Consider the following 23,522-nt stretch of genomic DNA (forward strand, 5'->3'; position numbering starts at 1 on the left):
GATTACATTTATTGATTTGTGTATGTTGAACCAGCCTTGCATCCCAGGGATGAAGCCCACTTGATCATGGTGGATAAGCTTTTTGATGTGCTGCTGGATTGGGTTTGCCCGCATTTTATTGCAGATTTTTGCATCAATGTTCATCAAGGATATTGGTCTAAAATTCTCTTTTTTGGTTTTGTCTCTGCCCAGCTTTGGTATCAGGATAATGCCGGCCTCATAAAATGAGTTAGGGAGGATTCCCTCTTTTTCTATCAATTGGAATAGTTTCAGAAGGAATGGTACCAGTTCCTCCTTGTACCTCTGGTAGGATTCAACTGTGAATCCATCTGGTCCTGGACTCTTTTTGGTTGGTAAGCTATTGATTATTGCCATAATTTTGGAGCCTGTTATTGGTCTATTCAGAGATTCAACTTCTTCCTGGTTTAGTCTTGGGAGGGTGTATGTGTTGAGGAATTCATCCATTTCTTCTAGATTTTCTAGTTTATTTGCATAGAGGTGTTTGTAGTATTCTCTGATGGTAGTTTGTATTTCTGTGGGATCGGTGGTGATATCCCCTTTATCATTTTTTATTGCATCTATTTGGTTCTTCTCTCTTTTCTTCTTTATTAATCTTGCTAGCGATCTATCAATTTTGTTGATCCTTTCAAAAAACCAGCTCCTGGATTCATTAATTTTTTGAAGAGTTTTTTGTGTCTCTATTTCCTGCAGTTCTGCTCTGATTTTAGTTATTTCTTGCCTTCTGCTAGCTTTTGAATGTGTTTGCTCTTGCTTTTCTAGTTCTTTTAATTGTGATGTTAGGGTGTCAATTTTGGATCTTTCCTGATTTCTTTTGTGGGCATTTAGTGCTATTAATTTCCCTCTACACACTGCTTTAAATGTGTCCCAGAGATTCTGGTATGTGTGTCTTTGTTCTCGTTGGTTTCAAAGAACATCTTTATTTCTTCCTTCATTTTGTTATGTACCCAATAGTCATTCAGGATCAGGTTGTTCAGTTTCCATGTAGTTGAGCAGTTTTGAGTGAGCTTCTTAATCCTGAGTTCTAGTTTGATTGCACTGTGGTCTGAGAGACAGTTTGTTATAATTTCTGTTCTTTTACATTTGCTGAGGAGAGCTTTACTTCCAACTATGTGGTCAACTTTGGAATAGGTGTGGTGTGGTGCTGAAAAAAAATGTATATTCTGTTGATTTGGGGTGGAGAGTTCTGTTCTGTAGATGTCTATTAGATCCGCTTGGTGCAGAGCTGAGTTCAATTCCTGGATATCCTTGTTAACTTTCCGTCTCATTGATCTGTCTAATGTTGACAGTGGGGTGCTAAAGTCTCCGATTATTATTGTGTGGGAGTCTAAGTCTCTTTGTAGGTCACTCAGGACTTGCTTTATGAATCTGGGTGCTCCTGTATTGGGTGCATATATATTTAGGATACTTAGCTCTTCTTGTTGAATTGATCCCTTTACCATTATGTAATGGCCTTCTTTGTCTCTTTTGATCTGTGTTGGTTTAAAGTCTGTTTTATCAGAGACTAGGATTGCAACCCCTGCCTTTTTTTGTTTTCCATTTGCTTGGTAGATCTTCCTCCATCCTTTTATTTTGAGCCTGTGTGTGTCTCTGCACATGAGATGGGTTTCCTGAATACAGCACACTGATGGGTCCTGACTCCTTATCCAGTTTGCCAGTCTGTGTCTTTTAATTGGAGCATTTAGTCCGTTTACATTTAAAGTTAATATTGTTATGTGTGAATTTGATCCTGTCATTATGATGTTAGCTGGTTATTTTGCTCGTTAGTTGATACAGTTTCTTCCTAGCCTTGATGGTCTTTACAATTTGGCATGATTTTGCAGTGGCTGGTACCGGTTGTTCCTTTCCATGTTTAGTGCTTCCTTCAGGAGCTCTTTTAGGGCAGGCCTGGTGGTGACAAAATCTCTCAGTATTTGCTTGTCTGTAAAGGATTTTATTTCTCCTTCACTTATGAAGCTTTGTTTGGCTGGATATGAAATTCTGGGTTGAAAATTCTTTTTTTTTAAGAATGTTGAATATTGGCCCCCACTCTCTTCTGGCTTGTAGAGTTTCTGCCAAGAGATCCGCTGTTAGTCTGGTGGGCTTCTCTTTGTGGGCAACCCAACCTTTCTCTCTGGCTGCCCTTAACATTTTTTCCTTCATTTCAACTTTGGTGAATCTCACAGTTATGTGTCTTGGAGTTGCTCTTCTCGAGGGGTATCTTTGTGGCGTTCTCTGTATTTCCTGAATCTGAATGTTGGCCTGCCTTGTAGATTGGGGAAGTTCTCCTGGATAATATCCTGCAGAGTGTTTTCCACCTTGGTTCCATTCTCCCCGTCACTTTCAGGTACACCAATCAGACGTAGATTTGGTCTTTTCACATAGTCCCATATTTCTTGGAGGCTTTGTTCATTTCTTTTTATTCTTTTTTCTCTAAACTTCCCTTCTCACTTCATTTCATTCATTTCATCTTCCATCACTGATACCCTTTCTTCCAGTTGATCGCATTGGCTCCTGAGGCTTCTGCATTCTTCGTGTAGTTCTCAAGCCTTGGATTTCAGCTCCATCAGCTCCTTTAGGAACTTCTCTGTATTGGTTATTCTAGTTATACATTCGTCTAAATTTTTTTCAAAGTTTTTAAGTTTTTTGCCTTTGGTTTGAATTTCCTCCTGTAGCTTGGAGTAGTTTGATCGTCTGAAGCCTTCTTCTCTCAACTCATCAAAGTCATGCTCCGTCCAGCTTTTTTCTGTTGCTGGTGAGGAACTGTGTTCCTTTGGAGGAGGAGAGGCGCATTGCTTTTTAGAGTTTCCAGTTTTTCTGCCCTGTTTTTTTCCCATCTTTGTGGTGTTATCTACTTTTGGTCTTTGACAATGGTGATGTACGGATGGGTTTTTGGTGTGGATGTCCTTTCTGTTTGTTAGTTTTCCTTCTAACAGACAGGACCCTCAGCTGCAGGTCTGTTGTAGTTTTTGCTAGAGGTCCACTCCAGACCCTGTTTGCCTAGGTATCAGCAGCAGTGGCTGCAGAACAGCGGATTTTCGTGAACCGTGAATGCTGCTGTCTGATCGTTCCTGTGAAAGTTTTGTCTCAGAGGAGTACCCGGCCTTGTGTGGTGTCAGTCTGCCCCTACTTGGGGGTGCCTCCCAGTTAGGCTGCTCGGGGGTCAGGCGTCAGGGACCCACTTTAGGAGGCAGTCTGCCCGTTCTCAGATCTCCAGCTATGTTCTGGGAGTACCACTGCTCTCTTCAAAGCTGTCAGACAGGGACATTTTAAATCTGCAGAAGTTACTGCTGTCTTTTTGTTTGTCTGTGCCCTGCACCCAGAAGTGGAGCCTACAGAGGCAGGCAGGCCTCCTTGAGCTGTGGTGGGCTCCACCCAGTTCAAGCTTCCTGGCTGCTTTGTTTACCTCAGGAAGCCTGGGCAATGGCGAGTGCCCCTCCCCCAGCCTCACCGCTGCCTTGCAGTTTGATCTCAGACTGCTGTGCTAGCAATCAGCGAGAGTCCGTGGGCGTAGGACCCTCCGAGCCAGGTGTGGGCTATAATCTCCTGGTGTGCCGTTTTTTAAGCATGTCGGAAAAGCACAGTATTAGGGTGGGAGTGACCCAATTTTCCAGGTGCTGTCTGTCACCCCTTTCTTTGACTAGGAAAGGGAACTCCCTGACCCCTTGTGCTTCCAGGGTGAGGCAATGCCTCGCCCTGCTTTGGCTAGCACACGGTGTGCTGCACCTACTGTCTGGCACTCTCTAGTGAGATAAACCTGGTACCTCAGATAGAAATGCAGGAATCACCTGTATTCTGAGTCACTCATGCTGGGAGCTGTAGACTGGAGCTGTTCCTGTTCGGCCATCTTGGCTCCACCCTCCCTCAAGGATATTTTCAATACTGAAAATGGTATCTATGTCTAGGCTTAAGTAATGTGTACCTAAATTGAAATATACTGTCTTTATCAATATCATTGTTAAAATATTTTTCAACTGCCAGATGTGGTAATATTATTCTTTCTTATTTTATGAATGTATTATAAAACTTTTATTATTTTTCATATTTACACCATCTACTATTGGTGTGTTTTTTGAGTGAGGAATCATGCTTTTCCCAAATAATCTAGGATTCTAAAAATTCTGAAAATATTTTACAAGTAAACATTCCACTTTACTTCTTTAATTTACTAGTGGTTACTCAGTTTTATACTTATAAATTTGAATGCATAAATCACTCATTTTAGTACTATAGTAAAGCAGCTTAATAATGGTATGACCAGATATTTTTCATACAAAGCATCAAGGATCCTAAAGGGTAGTCTGCACTTTCCACCTTCTTCTATGTGTATGTTCATATGCCCCCAGGAATGTTAAGCATTTTTAAACCATTCTCCCTTATACAATTTCATTCTAATAATCTCTTAAATGTGGGTCTTGTGGAGTAGTAAATTGCAGTTCAGTTTTATCAGATATCTTAATGACACCACAATCCCTAATAACTTTGTTCCTCATATCCCTCTTGGAATCTCTGAAGAAGAGGGAGATAAATTAGAATAATTCAAACCATCCTCTTTTCATGTCATTAAACAACTGCAGTCTTCATAAAGTCTTAGATGACAATGTGAGAATGAGAGAAAATGACAATTATGTGCGACTTACAGGACATAAAAACAACTTGAATTATTACATCTTTCTGATGAGTGCAGAGTTTCTACTTTAAGACGTATCTGGCCATTTAAAAGGATAAGTAAAATGTTAGATTTTAAAATAATATTTAAAGCATTAATTCATTTTGCTGAGAATCTAATATAAATACTATTTTAGGATGATAGCCTTTTTATTTGATTATGAATAAAACTAGCTTTTATTTCATCTTAACTTAATCTCCCTCAGAATTATGTTCAAGGATAGTCAAATATCACCAGGCATGTCCAGCTCATTTGTGTTCCCTACCTTGTTTAAATAATCAATTTTAGAAACATTTTAAAAGACTGCTTCAAGCCTGTGAACTCATTTTAGTGATTGATGATGCTAGAAATGTTGATATTTTTATTCACTGTTTCACCTCTTCGTGCTTCACTGAGGTTGTTTGAGTTATATAAATCCTCGTCATTGATAGTTGAAACACTTTGAAATCAGTGAAGTGTTTCTACTATCTCTTTTTCATTCTCTTACTATTATTAATAGCTTTGTTCTCTAATGAGATCAAAATGGTGTGTGTTGGACCATGTTAAAGAACCTTTTTCACCATCATGTGTTTTTACCTTAATGAGTGGATGATGAAATGATTCCAGTCTGACTATCTGGATTTGAGTCCTAGCTCTCCCAGTTTCTTACTATGTGATATTGAACAAGCATTTCCACCTCTTTGTTCTTTGATCTAGAATAATAAGTAGTGTTACTAGTCTCATAGAAATTGTTAGGTTTAAATAAACCATTATGTGTAGAGGTCGTAGAATGGTACCTGACATAGATCTCAATAATATTCAACTACATTATATGTTTGCTTTTAAAATGATTTCAGAAAATCAGTTATGTTTCTGTATTCAACAACTTTAAGAATGACTTAATATGTTGTCAGTACATTAAAGAATGTCTTAGTATGTTGTCACACTGGGTAGAACTGGAATGCAACACATATAGTCATTACAGTGCTAAGATGTATAAGAGAATCAGGGGCACACACAACAAAACAATCACCGAATATTTTGATAAATGTTCTAATGGGGAAGGTATGAAGTGCTCATTGAGGCTAATTATCCTGAATTTGAGCATTAAGGGAGAGTTTCCTGGAGGAAATTGGGCAGATTGAAAACTACTCAGTATTTTTTTTCCAAATGATCCAGTGATAACATTTTTGAATAATTGTTAATATATTTAGTAAAATCCTTCATGACACTTTTTGGGTGGTGAATCTCTTCCGGACTCCTGGAAAAATGCAGTTTTTTATCTAATGCCATCAGATTGAATTTTCCCCTACCCATTATTGTTGCACTTATCAACCAACAACTGGGTTACTCTCCAATTTCTTGGAGATTTTTATTCTTAATTCGTTCTTTCCATATTTGACTCATTTCTATTATGACTTGGTGATTTTACATTCATCTATTCTATACTGGCCTCTGTAGGCTTTGTCATCACCAACACAAAGCCTGAATAATCTCAATCTCAAATTTTCTGGTTTGTGACCACCACAATCTGTCTTTCTAGCTCACTTCCTCTAGGGCTTTGAACCAAACATTCTTTAACCCCACCAGGATTACAATCTATCTTTTTATCTTTTTGTTTTTCCTCTCTCTTCTCATATCCTCAGTTACCCCCTTGTCCAAATTAAATTCCATGATCAACCATTTTATAATCATTTCCTTGCAAACACTTCAACTTCTTTGCCCTTCTCATTTTGTCATATTTATGTGGCAAAACCCCAACCCTAGTTAAATATCTCTCTCTATAAGTGGAGATAAACACGCATTCATACAGTTTTACTTAAAATTCATCACCATCAATTTACTGTGGTCCTTTAATTTAGTTATCTATTGATTTGTAAAAAATTACCCAAATATCTAGCAGTATAAAGCAACAAACATTAATTATATTACAGGCTATCATGGTCAAAAATCGGAGGGAAGTTTAGCTGGCTGTATCTCACAAAGTTTCAATGTGTTGGCCAGGGCCGCAGTCTTCTGAGGCTTCAATGGGGATGATCTATTTCTAAGCTCATGATTGTTCACAGGCTTCACTGGCTTTTGGTGAGAGACATTGGTTTCTTGCCATGCGCAATCCTTCAAAAGCAGCTTATAACATGACAGCTTGTTATGAGATCTTTAAGTAAGAGTAAGGGGGAAGAGAAACAGAGTGAGAGAGAGGAACACAGGGAAGGGGAGAGGAATAGAGAAATTGAAGTTACGGTTCTTTTATAACCTAATTTTAGAAGTGACATCCCCTTATTTTTGCCATATTCTATTTATGAGAAGTGTCACTAGGTCCTGCCCTCACTCAAGGGAAGGGTGTATTGAAACACATGAATATCAGGAGGCAGGGATCATTGGCAGATAGATACCTCAGAGGCTGTCTCTTACATTTTTATCTTCTCAAACTTCCCAAACCTCCCTTTTCCATCCTCACTCTCACCTGATAATTTTTATTTCTGTGGTATGAAAAGCAACATGGGCTTTTCATGGGCTGCCACCACACCATGGGCTGCCACCACAATATCTACCTACTTTTATGTTGTGCCAATATTTTCTTGCTGCTTCTTGTTCTCTGGATGTGTTGTCTTTGCACACGTGACCTAAAGCCAACCTCCTACTTTTGCAACAGAGCACGTGCCCTTTTGCATACTTAAGGATTTGCTACAATAATTTTCCCCTCTTTTTTCTGCAGCATAAAATTTTTTTTGGTTGGATTATTCACATCATCTTATAATTTCTTACATCTTCAAAAGTCTCTCTTGATTACACAAGCCTTATAGCCACTTTCCCATTTCTGTCTACTTACAAAATGTGTTTCAATTCCTTATTCTAATTCCTCTTTTTCTATATCCTCTACAATGATTATATTGCACCAGGACATTGAAACTGTGCTCATCTCTTTGGAGTTTTTCCTTCTTTTCAGTGGTATTCTTTGTAGCTGAAATTATGTTGTTATAATCCTTCATACAGAATAGATAAAGCAAATGGATATGGGAAGATTAAAAAATTTCAAAATAACCAAGAGATCTAAGGTGTATAATCTTTCATCGGTGTGTATGGCTCCTGTAAAATAGCAAGTTCAGTTCCTAAACTGAAACATCTTCGTTTTACCAGTGACAGAATATTTGTTGGGTAGCAATCAATCTGCCTAGTGGTAAATGTATTCTTTGTGTTCCATGATGTAATGACCACTTCCTCTTTGAAAATTTTCTTATCCTCTTACTTCTGAAATGTATTTAAATTTAAAAGATGAAATAAGTTGTGAAAAATTATAACCATTTGCATCCTGGAGTGACCAATGTATTTATTCTTAAATAAAACTCTCTTATTCCTGGTGCTGCCAAACACTACATACATAAAACACCCACATCCCATTTCCCCCAATATTGTGTTTACCAGGGATTTTCTGGAAGTCATTTGAAGCTGAGAATTGGTCTGCTATGTTTTACTTTTATTTTTCGAAGAGAATGAGTTTATTAGGAGAAATATCACTCAGCTTTAGAACAATGCTATAAAATATAATTTTGATTAGTTTAGTCACAGAATCTGTTTAAGCTTCATGACAAACTCTAGTAAAGACATGGTTCTAAGGATAAAAGTGTTTAGGGTCTTATAACCTGGACATCCAAATCCAAGTAAAATCTGACCCCGAGGCTTAATACAAAGCTTCCAGAAGTTATGCTATGTTTTAAAAATGTTCTGATGTTTTCAGTTCTCGCAGGACCAAGGGAGTCTTTTCTACGGGTCAGCCTGATGCTATTCAGTCAATATGCATGACCTCCTTGAATTTATATGCCCCAAATGTCTGTATAAATCATCATTTAAATAGAGTTCCAAGGCAACAAAGGCAATTCCCATTACAGTCCTAGCTGTTAAATTTGGATACTAACAGTATAAGTTTAGATTTATTACCTCCTGTAAAATCACAGCATTGTTATTGCTTAACTTGCAATAACTCCTTTATTTCTTAAAGGAACACCCTACTCCTGAAAGAGTAAAATAGACCCTCAAAAGGGATGTTACTAACACATACAGTGATCCTCATTTTATAGCATTCCTCCATGCCAAATTATATTTCTCTAGAATTCTGAGTCCTCACTGCAGTGTTTTCAATCCTGACCCATATGCTATGGTTTGTGTTAAGAACTGTTCAAGATTGCTGAGGCTTTGGTATTAAGAATTAAATCATTTTTAAAGGCTCAGGAGGATCTGTTCTCCACTGAGAGAAATACACATTTGAGAGAAAATCAAAATGTACAACAACATGGCAAATAGATGTAAAAAAATGAGCAGGACTGTCTGAAATCTACCACCATTGGCAATGTCCCTTTAACCCCTGGGGACTAGTAACTTTTTTTTTTTTTTCATCTTAAAGGCATAGTCTGTGTTTTCAGTGGAGTTCCCCAAAACACAAGGAGGGTGTGTTTACTGCACAATGACTCCAGATAAACGCACTTGTCTTGGTGCTTTTGTGAATATCAGTTTACTCAGAAATGGCTTCTACCATCAACTGCTCTATTAAATCAACGGCCCTGCTACAAGGCAGGAAGTAATGAGTCATAGAGAATAAAGAAAAGACCATATCCTAAAGTGGTGTGCAGTGAAAAATCTAGGGAAAATGGCTGTTAATTTTGAGCAGGGTCTTCAAAGATATATTTGATTTGAGTATGTGACTAGAGGAATGGGAAAGTGAGGGAGGACATTGCAGGCATAGAATAATGCCCCCCAAAAGCACAGGAGATACTAAGGTATAAAAAGGCATGCTTGGGGCTACAGATCCATGCATACCAATTTATCCTATCAAAAAGTATGAAAATATTTTTAATTGAATTTTAAAATAAAAACCTCATTGTTTTTTAAAAAAGGCATGCTTTTTTAAAGCATGACATTTATTAGTCAGATTGTAGGTGGAAGAAATGAAGTAGTAGAAGACAATCTTGAAAAGATGAGCTTGTAGCCACATTTGATCAGTCCCTTAATTCCAGATTGAAAGTTTCAACTTCACTCTGTGAGCATCGGGGCATTTGCAATTTCTTCAATTCCTTGACCCTTGCTTTTCCCAGCTTCCCAAGGCAGCATTAATTGATAGGCATAACTGTCATCTAGACTCAACCCTGCTCAGAGCAGGAGTTATACCAGCACTCTGTTACCACGATTCACTAGGACTTGGAATCACATTGTGTTGCCAACTGATCTATAATCTGGCATGATATGTAGGTTATTGGGCCCATGAAGCCGCTCAGTTGTTGCAATTTCCGTCTTGCCATGTTGGACTGGTCAAGCTGCAAAGAGAGTGGTGGAAAAAGCTTCACATGAAAGTCTTTTCCGTTATCTGGGTAAATATCTCGCTTTCCAATTAACACTGACACTCTCCTGGATTGCAACATACTTTTCTGGTATCCTTTTCGCCCCGACCCCCCACTGCCCGCCTTTTTTCCCCAACTTTTATTTTTAGTTCAAAGGACATATGTGCAGGTTTGTTATGTTGGTAAATTGTGTGTCATTGAAGTTTGGTGTACAAATGATCTCATCACCCATATAGTGAACATAGTACCCAAGAGGCAGTTTTTCAGGCTTCAAGACCCTACAATCCTCCCCCTCTTAGTAGTCCCCAGTGCCCAGTGTCTATTGCTCCTGTCTTTATGTCCGTATGTACAGAATGTTTAGCTCTACGTATAAGTGAGAACATGTGGTATTTGGTTTTCTGTTCTTGCATTAGGTCTCTTAGGATAATGGCCTCTAGCCATATCCATGTTGCTGTAAGGGACATGATTTCATTCTTTTTTAAAATTTATCCATTAGATTGATTTAAGCATCTACCATGTAAACATGTATCAAAACACCGGATAGTACTCCAGAAATATGTAATACATATAATTATTATTTGTCAATTGAAAATTAAAAGACTGTTGAAAAATAAAAAATAAAAATGTCATTTCTGAAGTATAACAAACATTCAGAAAAATTCGTATCATATATTAATTTTCACAATTTTAACACATCTGAGTAACCAGCACCAAATTAAGACTCAATACATCACCAATCTCTGAAACCTCTCTTATGCATCCTTCCATTCACCATTCCCCCAATGCTAATAGCCTTGATTAGTTTGCTTGCTTTTGTCCTCTACACATCTAGAATTATACAGTGTGGAGTCATTTGTGTCTAATTTCTTTCACTCAATGTTATGTTAATGAGATTCATTCAGATGGTTGCAGTAAACTCCTTTTTAAATTTTTATTTTAAATTCTGGGGTACATATGCAGGTTTGTGACATAGGTAGACTTGTCTCATGGATGTTTGTTGTACAGATTATTTCATTGCCCAGATATTAAGCCTAGTAACCATTAGTTGTTTTTCCTAATCCTCTCCCTCCTCCCACCCTCCACCCTCCAATAGGCTCTAGTGTGTGTTGTTTCCCTCTACGTGTCCATGTGTTCTCATCATTTAGCTCCCAATTAATGTGTAGTATTTGTTTTTCTGCTCCTGCATTAGTTTGCTAAGGATAATTGCCTCCAGTTTCATCCACATTCCTGCAAAATACATGATTGCATTGTTTTTTATGGCTGTATAGTATTTCATGGTGTATATGTACCATATTTTCTGTATCCAGCCTATCATTGATGGGCATTTGGGTTGACTCCATGTTTTTGCTATTGCAAATAGTGCTGCGATGAACATATGTGTGCATGTGTCTTTATAATAGAATGGTTTATATTCCTTTGGGTATATACTCAGTAATGGATTGTTGACTTGAATGGTGTTTCTGTCTTTTGATCTCTGAGGAATTGCCACTCTGTCACAATGGTTGAACTAATTTATGCTCCCACCAGCAGTGTATGAGTGTTCCTTTTTCTCCACAACCTTGCCAGCATCTGTCATTTTTTGACTTTTAGTAATAGCCATTCTGACTGGTGCGAGATGATATCTCATTGCCATTTTGATTTGCACTTCTCTAATTATTAGTGATGTTGAGCTTTTTTTTCATAGGATTGTTGGCTGCATGTATGTCTTCTTTTGAAAAGTGTCTGTTCATGTCCTTTGGCCACGTTTTAATTTTTTTTTTTCTTGTGAATTTGTTTAAGTTTCTTATAGATGCTGAATATTACACCCTTGCCAGATGCATAGTTGGCAAAAATTTTCTCCCCTCTGTAGGTTATCTGTTTACTCTGTTGATAGTTTCTTTTGCTGTGCAGAAGATCTTTAGTTTAATTAGATCCCATTTGTCAATTTTTCCTTTTTTGCAGTTGCTGTTGGCATCCTTGTCATGAAATCTTTGCCTGTGCCTATGTCCTGAATGCCTAGATTGTCTTCCAGGGTTTTTATAGTTTTGGGTTTTAAATTTAAGTCTTTAATACATCTTGAGTTGATTTTTTTATATGGTGTAGGGAAGGGGGTCCAGTTTCAATCTTCTGTATATGGCTAGTCAGTTATCCCAGCATCACTTATTAAATAGGGAATCCTTTCTCCATTGCTTGTTTTTGTCAGGTTTGTTGAAGATCAGATAGCTATAGGTGTGTGGTTTTATTTCTGGGTTCTGTATTCTGTTCCATTGGTCTATATGTCTGTTTTTGTACCACTTTTCTTATATCCTTAAACCCTCCTGAATGCTTGTAAGTCCCTTTTGGGGAGAGGTAGGCCATTATATCCTGAACTTCTGGTAACAGGCCAGTGTTCTGCCAAATAAGGAATTGGTAGAACTCTTACTACATTTTCTCCCACATAATTCTTCTCTTTCGGTCAGATTAAACTCCCTGCTACTGCAGCCTCTTAAAAAAATCCACCTAAGCCTTGCTTAAGATTGCCATCTGCTGGCATTTTGCCTGAGACTTTGCAGATACCCAACCTATGGGCAATTGTTATAACTGCTTCTCCCAGTTCCAGATTTTGCTCTCTCTTTGCCAGCCTATGATTATGCGGTCCCAGCATGCATCATGATAAGAGAGGATAGGCAAATCTGATCTGCATATGTGTTATAACACGGTATGTATAAATCATTTTAAATAAAAAATTTTTAAGGTTACTATTGAGAAATTCTGGGCATGCAAGTGGCAAAGATACACATAATAAGCAAAATAAGTATATTTACAAATCTGAGAAAAGAGAATGGTTCTGGGAAAGAAGTAGCACCTCAAAATTGTCAACTACAGGTAATATATATTCTACTAAGATTTACCTAGCCCATTAAGAAATCATTTTTTATATTATAGGCAAACGTGAAGAATTACGGGTAAGATAGCTTTTACATCAAAGATAATTTACCTTGCTTGGCAGGTTTTCTGAAATACATGAGTCTACTGTTTGTATCTCTCTGAAATTTTTTTTCTAACTCTTTTATAGTAAATTCACGTAATACAATCATGGGCTTTAAAAAATCAAATTTGAATGTTTCAATTCATAGCAATGATTGTTCTTCAAAATCTTATTGAGCAATTTCTGTACAAATGATCAGTTCAAGTAAAAGTTTCATATGAAAAAAATTACCTTTATATGAACCTCATTCATAAGATGTTAAAGGTACCTACATATTCTTTACCTTTTTAGGGGCATTCTCCAAATTATTAGATAATCATCTGTCTTTAACATTCCTCTAAAATTGAGATAATTGCATCTCATGGGGTCTTTTGAGTAAATAAGGAAAATACATAAAAATTTTGCACAGCTTTATCAGAAACAGGTTAAGCTCAAGCTGAAAAACAGTTTACGCTTTGTTATATAGCCTTTATTACTACCTCCAATAAATAAGCTATTACAATGCCACATCACTAGAAGAGTGTCAACTATATCTGATTCCAAGTCACTGAAATGTCTCATTATTAATTAGCTTGCAGTATAGCACAGGAAGAATAATGCATTTTTGTCTAGACAAATTTAGTGCATATGTTTTGGCTGACCAAGTACATTCCAATGTACAGTGCACCACTGTCATTTTTAGGCATTTACTTTCTCACTAGCACAATAGCTATACAGTACAGTAAGTATTGATAATAGCTGTGTGAATACAGCCTTATGATGATGGTCTACCAAACAGTGGACTCATAAAATTTGGGGCGCATGAGAATCATAGTAGTTCCCAACTCGTGAGTCTTGAGTGAATAACAATTTATTAAAAAGTAATAAAATAAATACGTTAAAATGCTATGTAAAAGACATTTTTAAGACATTAAACCATGTTATATATCTGTGTGTCCTAAAGCCTTTTTATAATTTAAAGATGATACACGTTTGTTTGTGATGCAGTCCTGTGTCTTTTTTTAAATTGCAATTTGAGATAGCATTTTGCTAATTATGCTTTTAACGTGATTGCTATAGTCATGAAGCCAACAAAATTTAGAACCCATGGAGGATTTCTTGGCATAATTTATTTATACTGGATATCCTCATTGGATAAATTTAATATTTATTTTGATCACTAATCCAATGCAATACTGTTATGAAGGCATTTCATCTTTTTGCAAAATGAATAATATTTGCTTCAGTGCTTAACTTTTTTTTTTTTTTTTTTTTTTTGAGACGGAGTCTCATTCTGTTGCCTAGGCTGCAGTGCAGTGACAAGATCTTGGCTCACTGCAACCTCTGTCTCCCGGGTTCAAGCAATTCTCCTGCCTTAGCCTCCCAAGTATCTGGGATTACAGGCGTGTGCCACCACAGCCAGCTAATTTTTGTATTTTTAGCAGAGATTTGGTTTTGCCATGTAGCCAGACAGGTCTCAAACTCCTGACCTCAGTTGATCTGCCCACCTTGGCCAACATTTTTTTTAATCTCTCTGAAAATAACAATGCATGTAATAAAAACTTTTAGGCAGTACTATGAAAAATGTGCCTATCTCTCTCTGAAGACTTTCATCTACTCCCCAGGAGTTACCTTGTGTACCCTTCCAGAATTTTTCCAGGCATATATACAAGCATATAGATACCTCTTATTTTATACCTGTGAGATAATACATATAAACTGTACTTTCGTTTGCTTTATCTCTTGGAAAGTTTTCTAAATTAGAATAACAAATCTACGTTATTCTTTTTAATAGATGTATATAGTCTTCCTTTCTATGGATGTTCATATTTTATTAAACCTAGTTTTGAAAAACATTAAGGTTGTTTACAGGTCCTTTTCCCCTCCCTAATATAAATTGCGCTGCAAAAATAATCTTGTACACATATATCTGAGTTATGCACAAATATGTTTTCAGGGTAAACACCTTGAAGTACAGTTAGTGAGTCAAAGGGTAGGCAGTTTACATTTTGATAAATTCCTCTTCATAGATATAGTACCAATGCATATTCCCACCATTTATTCAAAACTGTAAACAATTTTATTTTACATTTTTGTGTATTTTTAAATTTCATTACTATTGCTTTTGTTTATGAAATTTGTTGTCAATATATTTTCTAGTATTTTCTTCTACAGTCATCCTACTTAACTCTTCCAGTTTATTAGTTGATTCTTTTAGATTTTCCCATATATAAAACCCTGTCATCTAAAAATGGTGATGATTTTTACTCCTCTTGCACCTCTCCTATTTTTCTTTTAAAATTTTTATTATAGTGTGTAGAAGTACTTTAAAAAACTGAAACCAGAAATTATGTGAAAATCAAACTAAGAGTTTTTATCTGGGCTTTAAGGCAGACTCCATCTTATCAATATTTATGAAAAATTACAGTTGAATGTCATATCCTTATTTTACTTCCATTGAAATCTATGCAAATATTTTCTAAATGAGACATTAAATTTTTGAATTGTGAGTATTGTGGAAAACATAAAGTAATGATCCTGACAAAAGCAAGCAATGGGGAAAAGAGTCCTTATTCAATAAATGGTGCTGGGAGAACTGGTAGCTGTATGCAGAAGATTGAAACTGGATCTCTTCCTTACACCCTGTACAAAAATTAACTGAAGACAGATTCAAGACTTAAATAGAAAACCTCAAACTAGAAAAAACCTAGAAGAAAATCTAAGCAATACCATTCAGGACATAGGCACAGGCAAAGATTTTATGATGAAATCACCAAAAACAATGGCAACAAAAAGAAAAATTGACAAATGGGATCTAATTACACTAAAGAGCTTCTGCACAGCAAACAAAATGATCATCAGAGCAAACAGACAATCTACAGAATGGGAGAAAAATTTTGCAATCTATTCATCTGACAAAGGTCTAATATCCAGAATCTGCAAGGAACTTAAACAAATTTATGAGGAAAAAACAAACAACCCTATTAAAAGGTGGGCAAAGGATATGAACAGACGCTTTTCAAAAAAGACATACATGCAGCCAACAAACATATATAAAAAAAAGCTCAAAATCACTGATCTTTAGAGAAATGCAAATCAAAACCACAATGAAATAACATCTCATGCCAGTCAGAATGGTGATTATTAAAAAGTCAAGAAACAACAGATGTTGGCAAGGTTGCAGAGAACGTTTTTACACTGTTCATGGGAATGTAAATTAGTTCAACAATTGTGGAAGACAATGAGGTGATTTAGAACTGGAAATACCATTTGACCCCGCAACTGCACTACTGGGTTTATACCCAAAGGAATATGAATCATTCTATTATAAAGATACATGCAAGCATATGTTCATTGAAGCACTATTCATAATAGCAAAGACACGGAATCAACCTGAATGCCCACCAATAACAGACTGGATAAAGAAAATGTTGTACATATACACCATGGAATATTATGCAGCCATAAAAAATGAGATAATGCCTTTTGCAGGGACATGGATGAAGCTGGAAGCCATTATCTTCAGTAAATTAATGCAGGAACAGAAAGCCAAACACTGCATGTTCTCAATTATAAGTGGAAGCTGAACAACGAGAACACATGGGCGCAGGGAGGGGAACAACACTTACTGGGGCCTGCTGTGGGAGGGTGGCAGAGGGGAAAGAGCATTAGGGAAAAGAGCTAGCGCAGGCTGGGCTTAATACCTAGGTGATGGGTTGTTAGGTGCAGCAAGCCACCGAGGCACATGTTTACCTATGTAACAAACCTGCACATCCTGCACATGTACCCTGAAACTTAAACAAGAAAACAATAACATAATTAAAAAAAAACTTTTGCAAGTGTGGGGTTGGCATAAAAACGGATACATAGACCAATGGAACAGAACAGAAAATCTACAAATAAACCCAAGTATATATGGTCAACTAATTTTTAACCTGGGCACCAAGAAAATACCATGAGAAAAGACAGCTGTTCAATAGATGGTGTTGGAAAACTTGAACATTTACATGCAAAAGAATGAAATTAGACTTTTAATTACATCATTCGCAAGAAATTAACTCAAAATGGATTAAAGATCTGAACGTAAACCCTGAAACTATAAAACTTCCAGAAGAAAACGTAGAGGAAAAGCTCCCTGACATGGGTCTTTGCAAAATTTTTTGGATTTGACATCACAAGCACAGGCAACAAAAGCAAAAATGAGTAAGTAGGTCTACATCAAACTCCAAGGCTTCTGCACTAAAAAGGAAATAATCAGTAAAATAAAGAAGCAGTCTACAGGTTGGGAGAAAATATTTGTGAATTATATATCTGATAAGGGTTTACTATCCAAAATAAATAAGGAACTCACACAACACAATAGCAAAAAATCCAAAAGCCCAATTAAAAACTGGGCAAAAAATATGAATAGATATTTTTCCAAAGAAGACATACAAGGACCAGTAGTTATATGAAAAACTGCTCGATATTACTAATTATCATGGAAGTGCAAATAAAAGCCACAATAAGTTATCATCTCACACCTGTTACAAAAGATTTTATCAAAAAGACAAGAAATAACAAGGTTGGTATGGGTGTGGAGAAATGGAACCCTTATAACACTGTTGGTGGAAATGTAGATCAGTGCAACCACTGTGGAAAATAGTATACAGGCTCTTAAAGAAATTAATAATAGACTACCATATGACCCAGGAACGCTTCTTCTGGGTATATACCCAAAGAAATAAAATCAACACCGAGTAAAGATATGCGCATTCCCATGCTCATTGAAGTATTATTCACAATAGCCAAGATATTTAAACAGCTAAAGTACTTGTGGACAAGGGAATTAATAAACAAATTGTGGAATATATACACAGTAGAATATTATTCAGTCTTAAAGATGAAGGAGATCCTGCCACTTTTGACAACATGGATGACCCTAGAGGACAGTATGCTAAGTTAAATAACCCACATGCAGAAAGAAAAATACTGCACTATCTCACCTGTATGTAGAATCTCAAATTTAAAAGAATAGGGAATACACAGAAATAAAGAGGAAACTGGTAGATACCAGGAATTGGGGGAAGAACAGGGAAATTAGAAGATGTAGGTTAAAGGGTACAAAGTTGAAGTTGCAGTTATGTAGGATGAATATGTCTAGAGATCTAATTTGCAACATGAGGACTATAGTTAAAAAATTATATTGTCTACTGGTAATTTGTCAAGAGAGTAGATTTTAGGCCCTCTTACCACAAAAAAAAGAAAGAAGGAAGGAAACTATGTGAGATGATGAGTTTATGAATTTGCTTCACTGTAGTAATTACTATGTAAATGTATATCAAGATATCAATACATCATGTTGTACACCTTAAATATAAACAATAAAAATAAATTAATAATAAAAAGAAATAAAATACATTCTTTAAGTTGCAAAGAAAGAAATATTTGGAATTCTTATAAAATACTATCTTAAATCATCTCTGATAGAGATGGAACTGCTAGTAGAAACATCACACTTTTAATAGCCATGTAATAAAAGTCTCTTAAAAATTCTAAAAGCAAAGAACTATCATTAAAAAAAGAAAAGAAAGCTTTAATATACAGTTACCTAAAAACCCAGTGCTAGTTACTCTATGTGTTTCACTAGTGTTTTCCACATAGAGATTTTTAGTGTGAAGTTTAATCAGTAGTTAGCTACAAACCAAATGCAAACTCTGTAAGCTGAATTCAGAATTGAAAAAAAAAACCTCTCAAATTTTAATGGTTTATTCTGTAATCCTTTATTTTTACCAAAAATATTGTCTTTATGAAAGTATGAAGGTAAATGAATTTTATACATGTAGTATTTAGTTATAACAGTCTTTCTTGAATATTAAGTTCATTTTCAGTAGATCCAAGCAGGTAATTTAATTGCTCTGCATTTGAATTTTGCCATTTTCATGGCTAGAATATTAAATTTCTTTTTGTTTTTCTTTCTTTCTTTTTTTTTGAGATGGAGTCTGCCTCTGTCGCCCAGACTAGAGTGCAGTGGCGCAATCATGGCTCCCTGCATCCTCCGCCTCCCGAGTTCAAGCGATTCTCATGCCTCAGCCTCCTGAGTAGGTGGGATTATAGGCATGCACCACCATGCCGGCTAATTTTTTTTATTTTTAGTAGAGATGGCATTTCACCTTGTTGGCCAAGTTGGTCTCGAACTCCTGACCTCAGGTGATCTGCCTGCCTTGGCCTCCCAAACTGCTGGGATTACAGGCGTGAGCCACCACACCTGGCCTAGAATATTAAATCCAAGTGATGCTTGAATAAAATATAATTGAAAGTTATGGTATTTGTTAGAAAGTACAAATTAATATTATTCAAATTAAAGTTTTTCTGTTTCATCAATGCAAGTTTAAAGGGATAATTGCATGCTCAGACGAAGTTAAAATTGCTGGACCCTGAGGCTCTTTAACCAACTTAGACTAGAAATGCTGCAATGCACATTTTACATGCTATTTTAATGCTCAATGTATAAAAAGATACAAAAATGCAAATACATGAGACTATATACTAGATATATTCAAAAGAGTTTCCATTTATTAGTTTAATAGCAATTACTTAGGAAATTGTTTACTTAAATACAATATTTACCTGACTTATCTGTTTGCATATCTTATTTCTCATCAATGAGAGCTCAAGGAGAAGAAAATTTCATTTAGAATTGTTCAGATTTGTCATATTGTAGATATATACTGTGTGCATGTGTGTGTAGCATTTTTTAAACAGAGATAGCAAGTATCTTCAAATTCAGAGTCAGACAGAAGTGGTTTTTTATACATAAAATCGGTGTGACTTCAGGAAAACTATCCAGCTTCTTGAAGCCTCGGTTTATCAGACATAAACTGGTTAACAGAGCCAAAATTCCTCTTCTAGTGTTGTTACCAAAATTAAGAGGGATAATATTATTGCAAAACTGTGAGCATTGAACTCAAAATCTAGTGTTTTTAGTAATAGTAGTAATAATTGTAGTTTTTAATTTGAACAATTGCTTGTCAATTACAATGCAGAAGGAAGTAGGAATATTTGCATATGAAGTCCAGTTCTCTGCTGTGGATTCTGATCCTCAGGGATCTCTTTTTTTGTCTGTTACACAGACACACACACACCTACTACAAATGTAAAACAAGTAGTTAGCAGTAGAATGGGGTTTCCTTAATGGTAGAAATAACTTTCTATTGTAGATAGTAACTGTATTTCTCCTTTGTATCAATAACAGCAAGAAGAAAAGCTATTATCAATCTCAGTTTTCTGACACGGTTAAAGAAATTCTCCGTTTTAGCTACAAACTTCCAGTCTAGACTGCACTTCATGTCCCTCAGGCTGTCTGATCCCTCTAATGCATGCCTCACAGAGATGTTCAGGTCCATGTGTGGAAACTGAAAAGAGCATGGCTGATCAGCTAATGAGGGTCAGACAAAAAAAATAAACAAAACAAAATTGAAAATGAGAGAGGACTTAAAGGTGAAAGGAATCAAAGTGCAGAAACAAAAGGGTAGAAACTACATTAGATACAAAGGAAAAGAGTGATCGTGACTAAAAAGTTTCCAAAAAAAAAAAAAAAGAAAAGAAAAAAGAAGAAAAGGGTAAAAGTAAAAGACTGCAACAGAAAGTAAGCCAAGGAAGCAAATACCATAAGGAAGCAAAGGAACAGATTTCTGGCAAGAGGACATTAATAACTATTATAGGCCCTCACCTCATTGGTAAAGTTATGAGTTCTGGACTTTTTTTTTTGACAATTTTTATTCTATAAACTATGTTTTGATTTCATATTTTTTTTTTTTCAAATCTCAGTGGAAGCCAGATACATTCAGCAATGGCCACAGAGATGGTGAAATGCAATTAAACATTGTTAAATGAACTCTGGGAATTACAGATTCTTAGGATTAGAGTGGATTGAAGAAGAAAGGTATTTTGTCATAGTCAAATGCCTTCAGTTTAGAGCATTTCTTCTCTTCTCATGCAAATTAAGATTACTTTGCTTAGGATATAGACTTCTAAATGGGTTTTAGCTAAAATCAATGTGTAGCGCAAACACAGGATTTATTACAATGATGTTTCATGCTAGAATTCAAAGGGCTTAGCATTGAACCAGTTAACCTCAGCAAACGGAATTTCAGGTAACTTAAATTTTCCGTGGCAATGGACACTACATTATGTTCATGCTGCCTTCTGAGCGTTAAATTTGGCATATAAGTTGCACGTGTTTGATAGCTGAAGTTCACCTGATTTTTCCATTAAGAAATGGGGCATATAGGCAGTGTTTCACTTAACATCTATCCTATAAACACGTCACTAAAGAACTGACACCTTAATGTGTTTTGGAACCAAAACCTCACCTTATCACTTCCTGAAAATTTTAGCTTTTAGATTCAAACTGGAACCTTAGAACAGCTTCTTGCCTTTGCTTTGATGGAATTTAATAATTCTACTGGGTGCAATAACTTAGTAATAAAAGCTCATGCTCTAACTCATTAGAAGTAGCATCTTTTAGTAAAATAATGTAAGGAATAAGTAATACTTTAATAATGAAAGTTCCAAAGTTTAATAAATATAATTAATAATATAGTAGTATTTGATTTTTTGTCTATTCATGTAAAATAAAACTTTATTTTCTTTTTCTTGCCCCGAGGTACTTTATAATTATTTTATTCTCATAGAGCTGTAATGAATATGTGACATTTCCGATTTGCCCAATAAAATGTTCTTAAATGTAAATACTTATAGTCAAAAGATATTTTGAATGATCCATTATATATATTTGATGTTTCTTTTGCATAATGATTTTTACAGCTTACCTATTCTTTCTGTTATGTAGTAGAAAGACAGTTATGTTTTTCTTCGTTAACCAGTATGGGTTCCAAATAAATGTTAAATAAAGGAAAAATGATAAATATTAGAAACAAGCCATAGTAATTTGATGTGTCTTTATGGACTAATCACATTTTCCCAACACAATTTTTAATCAGAACATTTGTTTCAAATGGCCAGGTTCTTCGGTGGGACTAATCAGCCAAAAGAAATTAAAGAATAAACATTTAATAACTGCAATAAAATGATCTGTAAAGTCTAGTTCTTGTTCCTGTTTCTGTGTTTGCCCAGCTGCTGGAACAAGTGCTGCTTTGGTGACAGGTGTTAAGTGTCAATTGCCTGAAGTACCATCTCCCAAATACACTCTGTCTATAGAGACAAGTAATTCCCTAACTGCAATTAGAACAAAACTGAATTGTTCAATCTCATGAAGAATTTTTGAGGTGTTAAAATGTTTTTCTATACAGTTCCCATAAAAATTACAGAGAAATTTTTAGGATTGATGAATTTGCAAATTTTAGTTCCTCAGAGAGGAATTTCCTAAAAGCCACCCAAAGTTATTATTGAAGATAGAGAATGGAAAGATGCAGGGAAGACTAAAAATCTCTTTGCTTCTTTCTTGTCTTGGGTCTCACCTATATGCTTCAGAACCTTCTTACAAGGTTGTATGACTTAAAGCACTCTTGGAAATTCAGTCTCATTCCAACCATCCATATTCTCAAAAGTTACTGATAAAATAGCATCAAATTTGCTACTTACTATGTGCTAGGCCCTGAACTGTTCTATATACATTTTCTAATTTAATCTTGAAAAAAGTCCAATACTTGACACCATTTTGTAAATCAGAAAACTGGCACAGAGAGGTGCATATTTTGCACAAGGTCATCAGCTAGTATATAAGTGACAGAAAAGAAACTTAAACCTGGATGTGTCTAACTCCACTAATACACAGTTGCATTAAATTCACTGTGCAACTGATCATCAAACCTAACCTTCCAAAAATGTTTCTCTTTTATTCTGTCCCACCAACATGACTGGTATTATTGTTCACCTAATGGCTCTCTCTATATTCTTTCTAAAACTTTAATTGTTAATAATCATTTCCAAATATCTAAACTACTTGTTTAGTATTGCACATATTTATTTTTATAAATCATTTAAAATATAGTGTGCCACATACTGGAACCCAAAATCCTCACCCAATAATGTGAGAGCAGAGTCAGCTACCTTTTGTTTTTCTACACAATTATAGGTTTTTTTCCCCCTGAACTTTAGCCTACTCATAATTATATTATTTTACGCTGTCAAAAGCCTCCATGCTTCCTTTTCTAATGTGCCGAGGTCACTTTCTCAATTATTTTCCGTTCTCAGTGGGTCATGATTTAGCAAGCACTACTCGTATCATATGCAACTAAAGTAACAGAAGGCCTAAATCCCCATATGATTTAATTATATAAAAATTTGGCTAGCTATTATGCTAAATTTGCCCTTTGACCTGAAGAAAATATTTCTAAGATATTTTGTTCACTGAGAACGATAAATGTGATGCATCAAAAGTTTCTTTTTTTTTTTTTTTTTTTTGAGACGGAGTCTCGCTCTGTCGCCCAGGCTGGAGTGCAGTGGCGCGATCTCGGCTCACTGCAAGCTCCGCCTCCCGGGTTCACGCCATTCTCCTGCCTCAGCCTCTCCGAGTAGCTGGGACTACAGGCGCCCGCCGCCACACCCGGCTAATTTTTTGTATTTTTAGTAGAGACGGGGTTTCACCGTGGTCTCGATCTCCTGACCTCGTGATCTG

This window comes from Symphalangus syndactylus, chromosome 11 (assembly GCF_028878055.3).
Source record: "Symphalangus syndactylus isolate Jambi chromosome 11, NHGRI_mSymSyn1-v2.1_pri, whole genome shotgun sequence".
NCBI classification, from domain to species: Eukaryota; Metazoa; Chordata; class Mammalia; order Primates; family Hylobatidae; genus Symphalangus; species Symphalangus syndactylus.